The 18,563-nt window shown below is 24.4% G+C and overlaps 1 protein-coding gene across 2 annotated transcripts in view; it reads left to right on the top strand.

Moving 5' to 3' along the window:
- LOC136990884 (probable G-protein coupled receptor No18) overlaps positions 1–18,563 on the top strand; it is a 131,227-nt gene that overhangs the window by 66,986 nt on the left and 45,678 nt on the right. For both annotated transcript variants that reach the window (XM_067289336.1, XM_067289337.1), the window contains exon 2: positions 11,977–12,042. The gene's annotated coding sequence lies outside the window, so the exon portion shown is untranslated. The remainder of the gene's footprint in view (positions 1–11,976; positions 12,043–18,563) is intronic.

Here is an 18,563-nt window from a genome sequence, read left to right on the forward strand (position 1 = left end):
ACCGGTGCAGCACGGTCAATCCATCGATGCGGGAAAGACCTGTTGAAATGCGCACGAACATCCATTCCATAATGGGGAGGGCTCCATCATGTTGGAACCACATGTTGTGTCTCACATTTGCTGGAACATTTTCAAGTAAGGTCGGTAGAACCTGTTCCAGAAAGATCAGATAGTTCGCGGCGGTCATGCGGGATGGTAAAAGGTACGGCCGCCTATTGACTTACGGTGACGTTTCCGCTAATGAGTTCCTATGCAATTCTCATTACTTTAGATGCTATCTACCTCCCATAAAAGTTTGTCGGTACATTTTTGAGACACTCTGTATATAATATTACTGTATCAATATCTATACCTATATTTATTCTGTATACATATATTAAAATCAAAATGTTCCGTCACTGAAACCGAAACTGATACTAACACTTTATAAAGAAATACTATAAATAGAGACTCAACTCTGACTGCTAAGATAAAAAATAACCAAATCTATCAAGATCGACAAGTACTGTACTTTATCCACACTTTCCGAAATATTGTTTCAATTTATTTGATTTCAATTTTTATTTTAGTTTTAGTCTGTTTCGTTGTAAAGGTTGTAAACGCTAGTATTAATTATTATTAGTTTTAGTTTAATTAACTGGCTACCTAATATTAATAAATATTAAATATTAATATTATACTACATAATTTTATATTAATAAATTTTTGTTATTTAATTTAACTTAAGCATATTTAAACACTACAGTAATTCTAATGCCATTTATATTATATGAATGTCAATTAACGAGGTTTTTCGTTAATTAATTTGATTTAAATTCAACTGTGGCGCGTACCGAAAAATGTAAATAGCATCTTTCTCGCGTGTGTTGAAATGTAATGCATATAGCGACGTCATTGGTTATTCTTTACGTGACGTGAGGCGATCTCGGCGCCACTAACTTCTGAATCGGTAGTCCTGTCGTTGATTGGTCGGGCTGTCGACTTTCTTTAACACAGGAAGTATACGGAGTTGAACGTCTGAGGTCAATTCTTGCCGAGTAGCTAGTTCGGAAAGTGGGACAAATATGGCGGTCAAAATTTTATTCGTACACAGAGGCATTCAAAACCTGAAGTTTGGCAATATCTTTTCAACAAGGGTCAGATATTTTAAACAGTTTTGGGAAGGAAACAAAATTATCATGCCCATAGATAGGAACAAAACAAAATAGTATCTAAAGCTAAAGTTTAAAGTAATTTTCAATTAAAATACTAATCACATAACGTCTTTTAGGATATGTATTTAATTTAATCATCTTAAAATAAAAAAATCATTTTTACGATTTAAACTTTTTAACCAGTTTTCTAACATGAGAAAACAGGAGTTGAAATTATTACTTCTTGTTGACAATTCTTATAAAAAAACATTTCTTATTAAAACTCAGTGGTAAAAACAAGTATACGTTTAGCTGGTTGAATAGGAATGAAGCAAGCAGATAAATTTCGAACCGATGTATCAAGAAGAATATACAAAGTTTCAAGATTAGAGTAAGGAGGTAAAGTTTTGCACGGATTTATATGAAAATATATAAATCCTACAAAAATATATATATATTTTTTCGTAGTTTCGCTATTCAAAGAATGTCGAAACATATTTTAAGTTTGATGTGTATAAGTTTAAGTTTAATGTTTTCTAAGTTCAATTTTATTTTACTCTGACATAATTTTACACTATTACATAGTGATAAAGTTTGAAATACAAATATTAATCGGTCATCTTTATTTGTGATTTGTTCTTTTGTCCTTGGCAAATAGATCGCGAAACTAATTATTATACTTTTACTTTACCGGCTCTCATATATAACAAACGGAAAGTGTGGCAATAGGTTAATAAATGACCTCCTCAAGACTTTTTACATTTTTGACTCGGACCTTGAAACGTAGAAAAATGCAAAAAAAAGCAGGTTTTTTTGTATGTATGAATGTTAGTGTTTTGAATTTAACACAAATTAGTTAAACATCAAAATAATTATATCTTAAAAACGCGACAACAATAGGCTAAATATTACGATTGGAATACCAGGGATAACAATACTTGCAGTCCTTTCTCCCCGTATCAATCGCGATCTACAATACACAAGATCGCGAAAGGATTATAAAACTTCTTCTTACCTTGTCTTTACAAAATCTCTAATCTCTTTACAGAACTTTTATTCATTAGGTAATTTACTGTTTCGTTGTAATTGATAGCTTCGATCATATATAAAAGAATTAATAAATAAAGACTTTGAAATAAGTATGTCAGTAGTTTTTTGTCTTTGTATCCCGTTTATTGAATTGTTCATTTGACTGCTAAGATATCATTTCTAAATTCTAAACTGAGGATTTAATATTCATTTTTCAAATAAATCGAAATTTAATTTAGAGATTAACCTTCAGCATGTTTTCATTTGGAGAGAACGAGGCGTGTAATTATTCCTCCAAAATCAAGTTAGCAGATATTTTCGTGGAAGCACTGTCATGACCTAAGGTGTTATCTTGTTAAACAAATACAAGCGATTCTAATTTCACTATATATTCTGACTGTATTAAGACTATATGCTCTATAAAACTTTTGGTTGTATTTTTCGTTGTTGAGGAAAGGAATTTGCTGTTTACAAAACGATAGTTTTGTTTGAGCTTAATTCGTGACTGCAAGAATTATTTAATAATTAGATATTATTATATTAACTATTAACATTTTGCATTGATTACAGATTTGTTTTAGTTTAGAATCCATGTTCTCATAATTATGAAAATCAAGTAAGATGCTGTTTTATTCTTATATTGTATTTTTTACACTTTATGATACATAAATATGCAAAGCAGATTTGAATAAATTCAATTAAGAATAAGCGGTTTTTCTTGTGTGTAGAATTTATGTAAGAAATTTGTTAAATTTGAAAATACAATTGGTTCTGTTCTGTGAAAAAACAAAGAAATTATAGAAAAATTCTTTACTGCAAATAATAAATTAATATAAATTTTACAATTTACATTTAAAACCATTGGATTATTATACATATGTAAAAAGTATGTGATGAAGTGCTAAAAGCACGAAAAGCGTTTTGTAAGAAGTGTGGAAATACATTTCTTTTTTCCGATATAAATCAGGATTTTTTTTTTTATAATATATTTATGAAGTAATTGTCCGTTAAACTTTACAATAATAATTAACATTTTAATACAAAATATTATAATGTGTAATAGAAAGTTGTCGAATTATACATATAATAATGATGTCAGAATCAGTAAAATGAGAATAAACTAAATAATTACGATTTTTAATTCAGCATTATTGTTATTATTATTATTCAACAAAACTGATTAAAAAAATTCTTATTAGTGTAAATGGTAATGTGTACTTCCTAAATAAACGCAATGATATTATAGATTTACAGCTATTTTTCTAAAGTAAAACAATATATTATGAAAGCAATGTGTAATTTGTCTGAAGTTGAATAGCTTTTAAAAATATATTACGAAACTATTAGAGAAATCGGCCTACCATAATTTGTAGTAAACAACTCAAATCTATGCTTATTTGTCACAGTATATATAAAGCAAACGTGTGCTATATACTGTGTATATATATATATCATCCTGTATACTGTCTTTTAGAGATATCGTCCACACTGTCAAATTTACAGTCAACAGCTATAAGTCTCAATCGTAATGATCTCTATACTTTTTAAATTTCTACTTATATTTGTTTCAAATTATAAATAACAAACTGTTCTTTCTATATGCCTATGCGTAAATATAAGTTTCCACAAAAACAGATTTAAAGTACCGTCAAAACATACTAATTGGGATAGCTATATTTCATTCAGAAATTAATATATAATTAATATTTAATTATATATAATTACTGTTGAATTATATTATTAAATTTATTAAATGTAATTATATAAAATTGTATTTACTTTTTTTAAAAATAAAATTACGAAAAATTGTCATTAATTGACGAAATTATTTCTGCTCTAAGTGTGTAAACGTCTCAACGTGTAAAATTATTATTCTGTTCATTTCTGGTAAATAGTTGTATAACATTTAAAATCGTAATTATTGCAAAATTTGTTTTCCTTTTTAATTTATCAGAAACATTTTGCATTAAAGTAATGGTTTGTTAAGAGCGTAATATTTTTTGCTCTAAGAAACTATCTCGATGAGTTATTGCCTAGTTGCAGCAATATTTTCCTCAAGGATATGTTTTCCTAATCGCTGGCACAGAGGAATAACTTGAGTTCACTTATCAATATAATTGACATCTTAAGAGTAAACCGACTTCGTCGTTGTCATGGTTGGTAATAAGAATTGATTTAACTTTAAGAACTTTCTTTAATTTAAGCAAATTATCCATCTTTATAATTTATCTCATGTCGTCAATAGCGAGGTTGAGGCCGAAGTTTTAAACGCGAAAACGTGTACGTCGGACGTTTAGCGCCGCTTTCCTATAAGCCTAGAAGTTTGACAATGGCGTTTGGAATGTCGAGCATGATTCCATTGACTTTCCAAACACCGTTGTCAAACTTCTAGGCTTATAGGAAAGCGGCGCTAAACGTCCGACGTACACGTTTTCGCGTTTAAAACTTCGGCCTCAACCTCGCTATTAATTAATTTAGTTAAATGTTTTATATTTATAGTATAAAATTTCTTTTAAAGAACTGCAAAGGCCTATGCGCTCATTGTATGCAACTAACGAACTACGGTTTATTCATTTCTATTAACAAACATAATAAAAAATTTGAATAAATGATTATTATTACTTAAATAATAATAATTGTTTATTTTTTAATACAATCTTTTCAATATTTATATTTTAATTCACTCATCTTTCATTTAAATTAATGAATTTTTAAATGCCACAAAGTATGATTAATTGATATGGAAAATTTTCATAAATAATTGTGTTAATTGTTAAATATAAAAAGGAATTCATCATCTCAAATAATCAAAATTGCTTGAAAGTTTACATACTCTTCTTATTTTTGTATTGGTTGGTTGTTATAATAAATTCCTTATAAACATTGATTTAACAATTAGATATACTCTTGAATTGTTAAAAATAATTTTAAGGAATTTTTAAATTAGAATTATGATAAAATTCATGGCTTATCAGAATATTAGAAGACAAAGTCTACAGCAAAACTGTGAAAATCGAATTTTTCAAAATCTGATATTTAGATAAGTTTCAGAAATCATAAAAATTAAATTATTTTATTTTCAAGGAATTCTGTTAAACCCGTACAAAAAAAACATCCATTCCGATAAGATGATGCATTTTTGTCATGCGGAAAGGAAAAAGTATGAATCGTAAGGCTTAAAAATTTTTTCTGTTTTCTAATTACAAATTCTTTTAAGGATTTTTTCTGTTCTGGTTTCATCGTTTACAGCTGTTTTTTACAGTAATTTAGTTATGTATTTAGTTTCGAAATTTTTGATAACATTGTAATTAATCTCCATTATTATTACAACATCATAATTTATGAAATTTGATATTCACTGTAGTAAAATACTTGATATCTTGTATAAGCTATTAGAAAATATGCATTTTTTTAATCTCATAAACGTAAACGAAATTTGTAAAAAAAATATTATATAAAAGAGAATATCAGTAAGATAAAAATATTAAATAAAAAAGTCTTACGGTTATTCTTTGTTCATGGCAAAACATCTAAAATAATTCGAAAAAATTTAATATAATGTTAACATAAATTAGTTAGAGATGTTTGTAATATTTTCATATAGTTTATCGTTTTCTTTGCATGTATTTATCAAATATTTTATGGACGTTTAGTGTTTTTAAATGAGAATCATTAAGAAAATAATACCGTTTTTAAGAAACCGTATCTCGTTCAATATTTTAATAACAATCTTATCTAATAAATATAACGTATATTAAGAGTTATCTTGAAATATTAATAAATGATCAAATAAGTAAATTTTATAGTAAAAAATCAAATAAATATAAGATTTAAAAATGAAAATAAAATTTTAAATTAAAATTTCTACAAAGAAACATTTCTTGGAAAGAATTACAGATAAGTTCTGAAATATTTCAGTTAATATCAATAGATAATAAGACTAAATTAACGAAATTCAGAAAGTAAATCATTAAATAAATGCTTATTTCTGTCTAGAACTATCTTTAGGCTACATTATTAATCCTAGCAGTGGTGAGACACCAACCTTTACAATAGAAGAAAATAGTAAAAATACAGTCAAAAATTTAAAAAAAAAGAAATTGTTTCTTTCTTAGAAATAGGGATATTATACTGTACGATAAAAACTTTTCAAATTGGTTCTATCGTTTTTCAGAAAAAGTGCGTGTCTTCTCCAGTAGTCAAGTGGCCTAAATCGTTGTAATTTTGTTTTATTTCTTTTTCTTTTTTGTTATTTCACCCTGATAATCTCGATCTTCTAACAGGACCCTGAAGGCTACAAAGATACATAAACAGCGCGTGACTGAGAGTAACTTGAGAGTAGATGACAAATTTAAATTCGAATGCTTAGGCCTATTTATTTGCGTTTTTGGTCCATATTATATAAAAATATTTATAAAATTAATATACAAATATCAATATACAAATATCAATATACAATTATCAATATACAAATATTTTTCATTAATAGAAACATCAAAAATGTTGAAAATAAAATTTTTATTTACATTTTTTTAAGTTACAAATATTAAATAAACTTTTAAAAAACTTTTAGTGTAAAATATATATAAAAAAATTAATTTTGAGCTCTATTAGCAGCTCGATTATCAGTAAAATATATTACAATTTATTTTATTACTATTGCAATATATCTCAACGCACTATATATACGTCTACAAAAAATAAATTTTGGAATTTTCTTTAAAATTTCTCTCAGATAATTCATAGATTCACTTCGGTACACAAATGTTTCCACTATAATAATTTCAGCATTATTGTAGTTTAGTGCATATTTTTCGCATACTTTATCAGGAACTGAGGAAGTTTTTATACTATTTATTTAAATAAAATAAACCGTTTTATGAGAACACAAGTAAAACTTTAAAATATGTTTAAATATATCAGATAAAAGATTTTTATGGGAAGCACTTAAAACGTTATAAAGAGAAATATATGAAAAAAATTAAATATAAAAATATAAAAATGTGTACACTTCCTTTATTTATATTAACTTTAAAATCGATCTACTTTCAGTTGTAAAAAATAAATACTTTTCTGAAACAATTCATGCTGCATAAAAAAGAGAAAAATTATTTACTTAGTTTGAGTACACTTAGTGAGAACAAGTTGTAAATGAATCTCTGATGCTATCGACATTTTTTATACTTAGTTATAAATGAAACAACCAATAATTAAAAGAGTAATAATTAAAACTTAGTTCATGATTTTCTTCCGCTTGTGGCAAAAGAAATTTTTATATTTTTTAGTCTAAACAAAATGAAAATTCGAACAATAAACTGACATTTTTAAAAAGTTAATACAAAAATAAATTGATAAAAATGTTTTGCTTCTATTCAATTTTCCAAACAAAATACAAACAACTGCTAGCGTGACTCCTTTTTTTTGTATATATATAAATTACTTCGATAAGTTTTTGAAATATTTTAAAGTAGATTTTTACTCTGTGTGAAGAATTTCAAATACTTTAAATGTTTTATTTTTCGTTTGATCAACAAAATTATGGAAAATATTTTAGTTGCAAGTTAATATTTTAACGATTTAAGATTTTAATATCACTTTTAAATTAAATCAATTTTTAAGATTTATGATATATTAATATACAGACTACTAATTAGACTTTACTATTTCTGTATAAGTTTGTGCTAAAAATAAATAAATGAACGTGTTTGTTAATATCGTAATTTTTTCTTAAGTTCTTCATTGTAATATTTTTTATTATTGTATTTATTGTACATTATTAGTTTAATAAAAAAAATGCAAAATTATATGTAAAACCAAAATAAAAATTGTTCAAATATACATATATGCTTTGAGCATAGGTTTACTAAGAGCAACTGACAGATTAAGTAAAGAAACATTTAGTTGAAACGAGAATAAAATTCAGCCAGGGAGAAGCTGAACAAACTAATGCTTAAATAGAAATTTAAGCATGGCATTTAAGCATAAATATTGGCGTCTATATGTGTAGCGTAATTAGATGTTTAAATATGTACCACTATAAGTTCCGGATGCATCATGATCAGTTACATCGAACTAAGCCTAAAGATATGAAACACAACCAGCCTAAAGTAGTTTGTTGGAAGTCGATAAACAAGTAAATAGTATCAAAATTCCTTCAAGTACAGAAGGGAATGGGTTCGTCGGCACCTTTGTATTTTACCTCTGCCCGGGGTACCTATTACATGGGCTCCCTACTCTTGATTGGTCTGGCCATTCAAGTTCAATCGTGAGAGAAGCTAGGAGAGGATAATCTACTTATCCAGAAGGAAACGATCTGGTGCCAAAAGTTTGTAAGAGAAGGTCATCTACAGTAGGCCTACAGTCAGCGTATGAAAACATCGAGCTCGATAGGATTTAGAAGGAACCAGAGACTTCGTTAGAAGTTAAAAAAAAGTCGAAAAAGTTACATTTCTCGAAGATTGGTTTCGTTTCGTGGATGACAACGGGACAGTTTATGCCTACATATATTCTATTAAAACAGGTAGGTTAATCAGATTTCTAAACTAAGTTCAATGTAACTGAACTGTTCTATTTTTCATGATTCAAAAGTATTGTATTCATTTCTCTTACCGACCGACCCTATTGCGGATAAGGGGAGGATTCATATATGTGTGGTAGGATATGACGTGGATTCTCTCTGATGTCGTAAAGTTACATGAAAGTAATGACATTTTGTATTTCATATACAAAATTGCGACGTAACATTTACAACAAATCAGAAAAAATGGGTAACGAGAATGTGTCTTATATCACTAGTGAGCTTCCATTTTAATAGAGCCAATCGGAAAGCGTTTTTTTAGTGATGTATTTAAGAATTTTCTCGCTTCTCACCTATATGCAATACCCAAGGAAAGATAATCTATTTTTATTTTGTTAGAATTAAATTACTTTATGATGCCGTAGGAAGAAGAAGGAAGGAGATAAAGTAAATTTCAGTACAGCATCGAAAATCCAAATTCGGTTGTCAAAAATAAAATTTATAGTCAGAAATATCTGACTTTAAGAAATCAAATAATAATGCTGAAAAAAATAATTAAATAAAACCAATGATCAATCTGAAACCCCTACAAAAAGCAATTAACAAGTTAAATAAGACAGTTTTTGTGCGGTGCTACAGTTTGAATCTGCTAAAATATAATTTTTATTAAAATAGATTGTATTCTAAAAAAAACGATTGCATTAATACAAGTTTCAAGAATTCGTGTACTGTTCTATATGAACTCAAAAATCAAATATATTTATAAAATGGAATATATATTTGTATATTTGTCTAATATATATATATAAAAGAGGATTATCTTTAATGGTCGTTAAACATTTAAAACCCTTATGAACTTTTAAACCCTCACAAGAGTCAGAAATAACACAATATGATGCGTGATTTTTATATAATATATTTATTTCTTAATAAGAACTGAATAATAAAATTCACAACAGAATTTGATCATTACTATATACAAATAGTTTTAAGTTTTTCAAAGACTCTGGTAAGACATAATTTCAGTTTAAATGTTTTATTTTTGTTCTCATATAAATGAAGAATAAGCACACATCGTCATTAGTAAATACGGGAATCGATAGAGACTGTTATAAAACAAACAATAATTACATAAAAATTATATTGCTAATAAATTTATGCTGTATATGGTGTTACTAAATCTAAACTCTGTATTTAAAAAAAAATACTAAAAGAAATTTTTCTAAATGAAAATTTCCTCACTTTATGTAGCCTATATTATAATAATAACGCAAGCTCCAATCGGTTCAAGACAGATACTGAACACGAGGATCTTACTTTTTTGAATAGAAAATATTTTTACAAGATTTTTCGGATATCTACGCAAAAGGAAATATATCGTCCCGAGAAATCTGAAGTTGTATTCGAGCAGGTTTTTCGTGAGTTTTCATGAAGTGATATTTTGCATCAAAAAATTATATATCAACCTACGTTTCGTTCGATGGTTTATAAAATGATACACGGTATAGTAGTGATAAATCTGAGATTAACCATATAGGTTAGTTCATAATGCTGTAGAGCCTTGTGAAAAAATCTAATCTAATCACGAATATCGGAACACGGAGCAAAAATCTTTTAGAACTATTAATACAGAAAGATCTCATGATCGTCTGAATTCGTGTGCAAGAATATTCCAAATTTCCTAAATATATCTTATTCTATTACGTTTGAAACATTCATTTTATCTTCATCTATTACAATGTCATTTCATTGTTTATTTAGTAACAATTTGGATTCATAATTTTTTATCTAAAGTTTAACATTTCTATTTTTCCAAATGTTTTTATGAATTTATGACTAGTTGTCACGAAATTGTATGCAATTTGCAATGAATATTATCTATCAAATTAATTTAATAAAATTTTTCTCGTTTAAATGATATTATACGTCTATTTTTATAGCAAAAGTTGACTATTTACACTTTTCTGTTAATGACTGAAGCATTGCTTATTTAAAATTTTCAATTAAATTGTAACATCCGTTCCGAAAATTCATTTCATTTATATATTTACACTTGTAATTACAAATTTACATTGTTTAAACATTTTGTAAAAATTATCAATGTATGTTACGATATTTTATTAATCATTTATATCAATTATTTGCAAATTCTAAAGAATAAATTAAATTTTGCTGCTAAATATTGTGTGATACGTATCTTTACTCGTTACTGTAACATTTTGTTTTTGTTGAAAATCTGTTCTTCATATATAATATTATATAATTATTAATCTTAATAACATTAAAATAGAATATGTTTACTGATACATGTTCAAATAAATGAATTTTAAATATGCTTGCTATACATTTTATTTAATAATTTTTTGTTCGTAGAAATTTAAAAGTAAATATACATTTAATATTTAAAGAATACAGTAAAATAATAAATTTTAATAACCTTCAGGTGTAATAGTGATTTTTAAAATTAGTTTTTAATTAGCTATACTAAACACATTTACAATAAATCTATAGACTACAGCTAATTACCTACTTTTTTATAATTGGTTTAAATGCTGATATAAATTTTCTTATTGAACATACAAAATTTATATGAATAAATCATACGGTTTAAATGGAAAGAAAACAAATTTATAAAATTGCCGAAGATATTAAATAATATTTAAAATCGCTTAATTAAATTTTGTTTACAAAAGTTAAAAACTATTAAAAGTTGTAAAGTAACAAATGTTATTTCCAAACTATTGATTCCAGTTAAACAAGATTTGCGTTTAGAAACTTATAATGGCGTAGAGAGAGAAAAAAAATTAATTTACCAATATAACTTAGTTAAACATTTTACTTTTATTGATTTTAGTCCTTAATTATCTCAAATAAATTATTTATGGATTTTTAATTTAATGTCAAATTTCTAAATCTTTGTTGCTGACATAATGATCCGAGCAACTTTTAAACATTTCTTTTAGTAATTCAACCAATTATTTTTAATATATTCTTAAATATGATTCAATAATTGAGGAAAACAAGAAAATAAGATAAGTTAATTCTCCTTTATCGTTCTTATATAGCAATTCCATAAACGTTATTAATTTTAAAATATTTATATACTTATAATAATTTTCTTTTTCATAACACATAAAATATAAAACAACTGAGCATTAAATAATTTTAAAATATTATAAGTTTAATTTTTTCATTCCTGACTGTAATATGTTTATAGTGGCAAATAATACTCTATATAAAACCTTGTGTAAATAATATTTTTGTTTATTTTTTTTTATTTTTTATCCATTTTTGCAGCGTTTAATGCAGAGGTTCCCAAGTTGCAATAGATTACGCTTATACAAGATTTTCGGATACTTCTTGGTAAGTAAAAAGTAATATAATATTTTTTATTTGTAATAAATAATGCAAGGAACAGCTGAGTTGAACTATTTAAATAATGTTTACATATTTTTTAACACTTTTATTAGAACTATAGTGTAAAATATAAATAAATTAAAAGCATTACATACAACGTTATTTCAAATTTTATTTAATAAACTTTATTTATATCATATACGGTATATTAAATTTTAACAAAATGAATAAAATTATTTTTTTATTAAAACAATATTTTATATATATTTCTGTAATACACTAAATGCTCTTAACTAAAAAACATCGACAAGTAATCATATCGTATAAAATAACTCTTTTAATTTTGGAAAAAGTTAATTTTAATTATATAAACTTTTAAAATTAGTAAATTTATGAATTAAATAAGATTTTAAAAATTTTATTAAAATATTTATTGCAAATAATGAATGGTTATATTCACATTATATATATAAATCGATTTTCTTTTAACCACCAAAAGATGTGGATAAAACCATGCTTTTTGTTTCATCAGGAAATGTGTTCTTAACTCTAATAATTCCATCTCATAATGCATTCTCTCACTAGAAACCTTGTTATCTATTAACACAGCTAGAATTCTCATTTAGTCTTCAATAACTAATGTTATAAATGGTTAGATGAGTATGCTGTCAACTAAAAAGCATCGGTTCCGTTACTGTTTTTACATTAGAATAATATTTTCATACCGCTTTCGTTATAATTATATTCTGATTCCTATTAATAATTATAAAAAAGACAGACTTATTCTGGTTTATATACTCCATTTATAAATTCTGTTAAATGTTCGCTAAATTTATGAAGCGAAAATTTTTCCTTTTTTTGATTATTAAAGCAAAATTATGAGCATGTTTATATAAATTTTATAGATATTCTATGTTTACCAGTAAAAATAAATATAAAATAAAAGACATATTCTATTGAATATAATCGATATAATATAAATACAATTAAATGAGATGATAAAGATTACTAAGGGAAGAAAATTTTAATGAAAATATATTTAACGAATAGAACATTTTTTATAAGTTAGACAATATTTAACTTCATTTAACAAAACGAAATTAAATATGTGTATTTTTTTTTCTTTTTGTTCTTTCCATTTTGTGGGTACTAAGAAAGTCAAACATCGTTGGTTCGGTCAAGCCGTAGGCGAAAAGATGGAGAAGGACAGGGAACGGACATCTATAAAGAACTCCTAGGGATAATTTTTCTCTAATTAGAAGTTGAAAATTAGAAAATATTTCTTTTAAGTGTTTATATCTCCATTCTAACTGTGAAATCAAATCATCTTTTTTCCTCCCCTCTCTTTTTCTGTCCTTTGGGCACTTTTTTTGAAGGAATTGTTCGTTTGAGATGAGGGATGAGGTCCGACAGATCTGGGACAGAGTACCGCCGGAAAATTTCTGGGGTTTGTCGACCTGTCTGGATTCGTTTCCGGATCCTACAAAATGGCAAGCTGCCTTCTTAATGCTTTGCCTTATTTCTTAGACAATTTTCAAATTTTTAAATATTATTTTTCACTTAAAAATACAGAATATTACACACTTCATTTATTAATCATTATAATACGAAGAAGTTATAATTCTTAAATTTATTTTTAAAATTTTATTATAATTATGAGCTTTATAAAATTTGTAATTAATAATCAAAAATAAGTTTGAAAATATATCTCTGTTAACAGGAAAAGTTTCTAAATGTAATTTACTAACTATAACTTAACAATAAATATCTACATTTATTTAGATTATTTTTATACTGTATATTAATTTTAAATTTTGTTTAATATCAATTATATTAAACGAATTTCACTGATATTAAGCTGAAAAAATACAGACTATAATTTTTAAAATAGCAGTTGAAAAAGCTGTAGTCAAGTTTAATAATTTATTTACACAGACATAAAAATTAAATAATTTATTTTCGAAAGCAATATGGCCTTCTCACTCGATCTTCATCACTTCTCAACTGTCTTCTACTCATTCAGTTTAATTAATTATTTGAAAAACACATTTTCATTAGTATTGATTATATTATAATATTGAATAATTCATATGTTGATATATTGTGTAAGAGTCTTATAGATGAAATATCTGAGTGTGCATCAAATAGAGGTACTTGTTCAAATACTCATACACTTGTCTTATTTACTTTATTAATGTTTTACATAATAAATGAATAATTTAGAAAATTACAGTAATTACTCTTACAAAATTATTTATATCACACTATAATTAATTATAACTCGATTTATTATGTATTAAATGTGTAATTTATTGTTTTAATTGAATAAAAATTTATTTTTATTGAAAATATACGAATAAATTTTTTAAAGTATATAAAATTTGTTTATAAGAAATTTATATCCTTTTTGAATCATTATTTGTTAATTTTTAGTAAGTGAATTTAATTTCTATCCATATCTTAATTTTTTTAATTTTTAATTACATAAATCGATTTATAAAAATTTGTTAAAGCATGTTAAAGTGTTGCCTTCATCGATTATAAATATTTTATTTTAAATTTTTCTGATAAAGTTTGAAAATTAATGTGTATATTCCTAATTATATCACTTTAGATAGAAATAAAAGTCATTAAATAATTAATTAGTTGACAGATGTGTTTAATTAATTATTAGGTAAAGTGAACTATCATGGATCCACACAGTCATTTTCTTTATTAAAAATATTTGCAGAGCATTAATACTTTAAAATTTTAAATTATACAATGTATAACCTTTTTTACTATTTAGATTAGATTATTAAAAATTAATCAAGGATAAGGAAACAAATTAATGATATTTGTCAAAAAAAATTAAATATTTTTCTTAAATAAATTTGAACTTAAATTTATGATATTTTTATTAATGAAAGGAAATGAATATTAAATTTACATTAAAAATTTGACTTTAAATGCTATACAATTCAAGATAGAATACAATTATTGTAACATTATACAAAGATTTATAGGTAACTTTTAATCGGAAGTTAAAGTTCAGATAAGATACTGCTAGTTCCAGAATTATCTCAAGTTAATTATGCAATAAAAATTGTTGGAATAAGCTAAGATTAATCCTAGTATAAAACACAAGTAATCCTATAGTAAATAATAAATAAATTTTTGACACATAAAGAGTTAACAAGCAGACTTAGCACAAATTCCAATACAGTGGCATAGTCTATACAAAAATAAATGTCACCTCTAAGGTCTTAATGTTGCTATATATTTAAGAAATGGGATCTAATTATAACCTCTATATGACTTTAAAATAAAATAAATTGAATATAATTACATAATATAGATTTAATTTATTTTATCAATCGATCATATAAGAAATATACGTCTAAATACGAAGTACAAAACAATTTATTTCTCTATAAAATAAAATAATAATTTAATTTTAAAATTAAATAGAAGAAAACGCATAATAATTTATTATATTCTTTATATATTATCGAAAACATCTCAAATATAATAAAAATTCAAATATAAAATTTATTTCAAAAACTTTTTAATAAGATATAGATAAAAATTCAACAATTTAATTTTAACAAAGTAAGATATACGTATTATTAATCAATAAGCATTTTTTTCAATCAATTTTCTTAGCCAGTAAATGAAAATCAAATTAATGAGATTAAAATCTAATAGTGAGGTAAGAAATTTAATTTTATTTAAATAAAATTTTGAAAAAAAATTATAAAAACTTCATTCAGAAAATTCATGTATGGAACTGCTTTCCATTAAATTGATTTTGTGATGTTATTAAGATCTTCAACCAATTACTTACCAAAGTAAAAAATCATAAAACATTATCTAATAATTTTGAGTTATTCATTTCTTTCTAAGGCATATAATTGAATTCCTAAATTTAATCAATTTTTCAACTATTATTTTATCTTGATTAATATCTAATTATATGTATCTTTTACCGAATTTATGAACGATTTAAACAAATTAATTTTTCAGAATAGAAAGTTTCCAGAAAATTGATTCGATAAAACTTCAAATAGCATAAATATAGTTTTTATGTAAAGAATATCTGTATATTTTATACTTTAAAACATTTTTACTTTAAAAATGTCAACAGATAGAAAAAAAAATTGATATTTCATTCTATGGAAAAAATATTTATCTGTTATGTATAGTTTTATTCGTTTATATATATAATCCTTCTATAAAAATTCTTATTTTTCTAGAGATTGGAACAGATCTTTTTTAAAATGATTGATTCTCTATTTTAGCAGCTGATAAAATTTCTACCCTCCAAATCCTCGCTCTTTATTTTTTTCTTATAAAGTACTTAGTTAATTCGTAAAAAAAATGTTTTTTTTTATTATTATTTAAATTTTTTTAGTTAATAGCTGTTTTCTTCATTAATTCGAAGATTTAATTATTTACATGAATTATAATTTTAAAAAATTTGCCTTAGATTTAAATAATTTTCCTTGATAATTTACATTAAAGAAACTTATCTATATATTCGTAAAACTGTTATGAATTTAATGTTTATAATTACTAACTTATAAAAAATTCTTTAAATATATTTATAAAAACGTTTTATTTCGAAAATTGAAACTAAATTAATAATAATAATAATTATTATTTAATAACGAATTTAATATATTATTTTAGAACATAACATAACCAAATATATAATATGATAATACATGTGTGAATATAATTAATTAATAACAACAAAGTATATTAATAATTAAATGTATAGTCAAACCTCTATATTGAATCCTCCTAAATAGCTGCACACTCGTAAAGCGCCAGTAAACACTTGTGAACAAGGAACACTTAAAACTTCCCATAAATTTTAAACAAGAGTGTCTGTAAATTAATTAATGTACTCTTTTGCATTGCTGAAAGTTCTGTCATCAACAAAGCCAGTCATTTTCAAATTCCCAAGCTCAAAGTTGTGGTTATACTTTATTATAATATATAATTTTTATTGTTTTAGGCTCTTTCCTTTAACGCCATACTCGATTTAACGTTAGCTTTAGAGAAGAACTTCGATAATAGTTGCGCTAAATCACAATTTGACTATAATTATTTATTATTGTATATTATATATTATTATAACTTACGAGTCTACTGTTTACTGTTATTTTTACAGTTAAATTATTGCCTAAAATAATTTTAGATTTCAAAAAATTGCCTATTAAATTCGGTTTATTTTAAATTAAAATTTGACGAAAATTTATTGCTATAAAAGTAAGTTTCTTTAAGAAGAGATTATACGTATATATATTATATGTGTCTATTATATAATACTGTATTATCTTTTTCAAATCGCTGAATTTATCGAATTCATTTAATATTTTATCTCTAATGTTGTTCAATTGACGTTTTTAAAATAATACATTAGATTTAACAACGTATTTTGCGTTAAAGTTTTCGAATCGTACAATCTTATCGTGACTTCAAAGCAGATGTTTTGAGTTTATAAGTATTTTTTCTTTGGAGAAATGTATTCAGGAACGTGTTATACGAGTATTCGTCTATCTGTCGAAATATAGCGTGAACGAAACTAATCAGAAATTGTGCGTGAGTAAAGAACAATTCCCTTTTTTTCTAAAAATGTAATATAAATTGCATTGCTACAATGTAATGATTGTTAATTAAAGTATTTATATCTCTTCTACAATATGAAAAGAAAACATTTAAAATAATTGTATAGATTTTTTTACCTGAAGTCAATATTACTTTAATATGAAATGAACACTTTAAAATTAAATTTTTTCGACATTTATTTATAGTTTATTTAGTTTGTTGATTTTAAACTTTGTCCAAATTGATATTAATATTGCTTTACAAGTATCATTAGCAAAAGTGTTAGAAATATTATAAAATAATATATTAAACGTAATTTTAAAAAATCGAGTAAACTTTCATTTTATTTTATTGTAATGTGAAATGAAAAATTATATTGTATAATGCAATGCAATATTATTAATTAGCATAATTTTATTTTACAATTTAATTGTCATTTATGATTTCGATCAATAAACAATTATTTTGATTGATCAATTTTACAATATATTTAATAATAGATGTAAAATATATAAAAATTTCATTAACTTGACAAAAAATTTATTAATATTTTTGCTTTATTTTAATTTTATTAATTTTTTAAACGATTAAAACATTTTTAAGCTGCAGGAGTTGAAATTTAGATACGGATTCTAATTATCGTAAATATATAAAGAAATCCAAGATTTTTAACAGACATTATGGATATTATAATGTTTTAAGAATGTTAATATGTTATATTATATGTTTTAAGAAATTTACTATATTTAATATTTCGAAGACATTTAATATATATAAATAGTTTTTGTAATTGGGATCAAAGGTTAGTGATAATTGGGAAAAAGGTTAACGAAGGTTACAGCCATTAAAATAAGTGGTAGTTTTCTCATTTACAGGGGGAAAGGTATGAAAGCCGTTGCGTTAGAAATTAAAATTGTTTTATATTTTTTTAA

This window comes from Centruroides vittatus, unplaced genomic scaffold (assembly GCF_030686945.1).
Source record: "Centruroides vittatus isolate TY-2023 unplaced genomic scaffold, ASM3068694v2 contig_1349, whole genome shotgun sequence".
In the NCBI taxonomy this organism is placed as follows: domain Eukaryota; kingdom Metazoa; phylum Arthropoda; class Arachnida; order Scorpiones; family Buthidae; genus Centruroides; species Centruroides vittatus.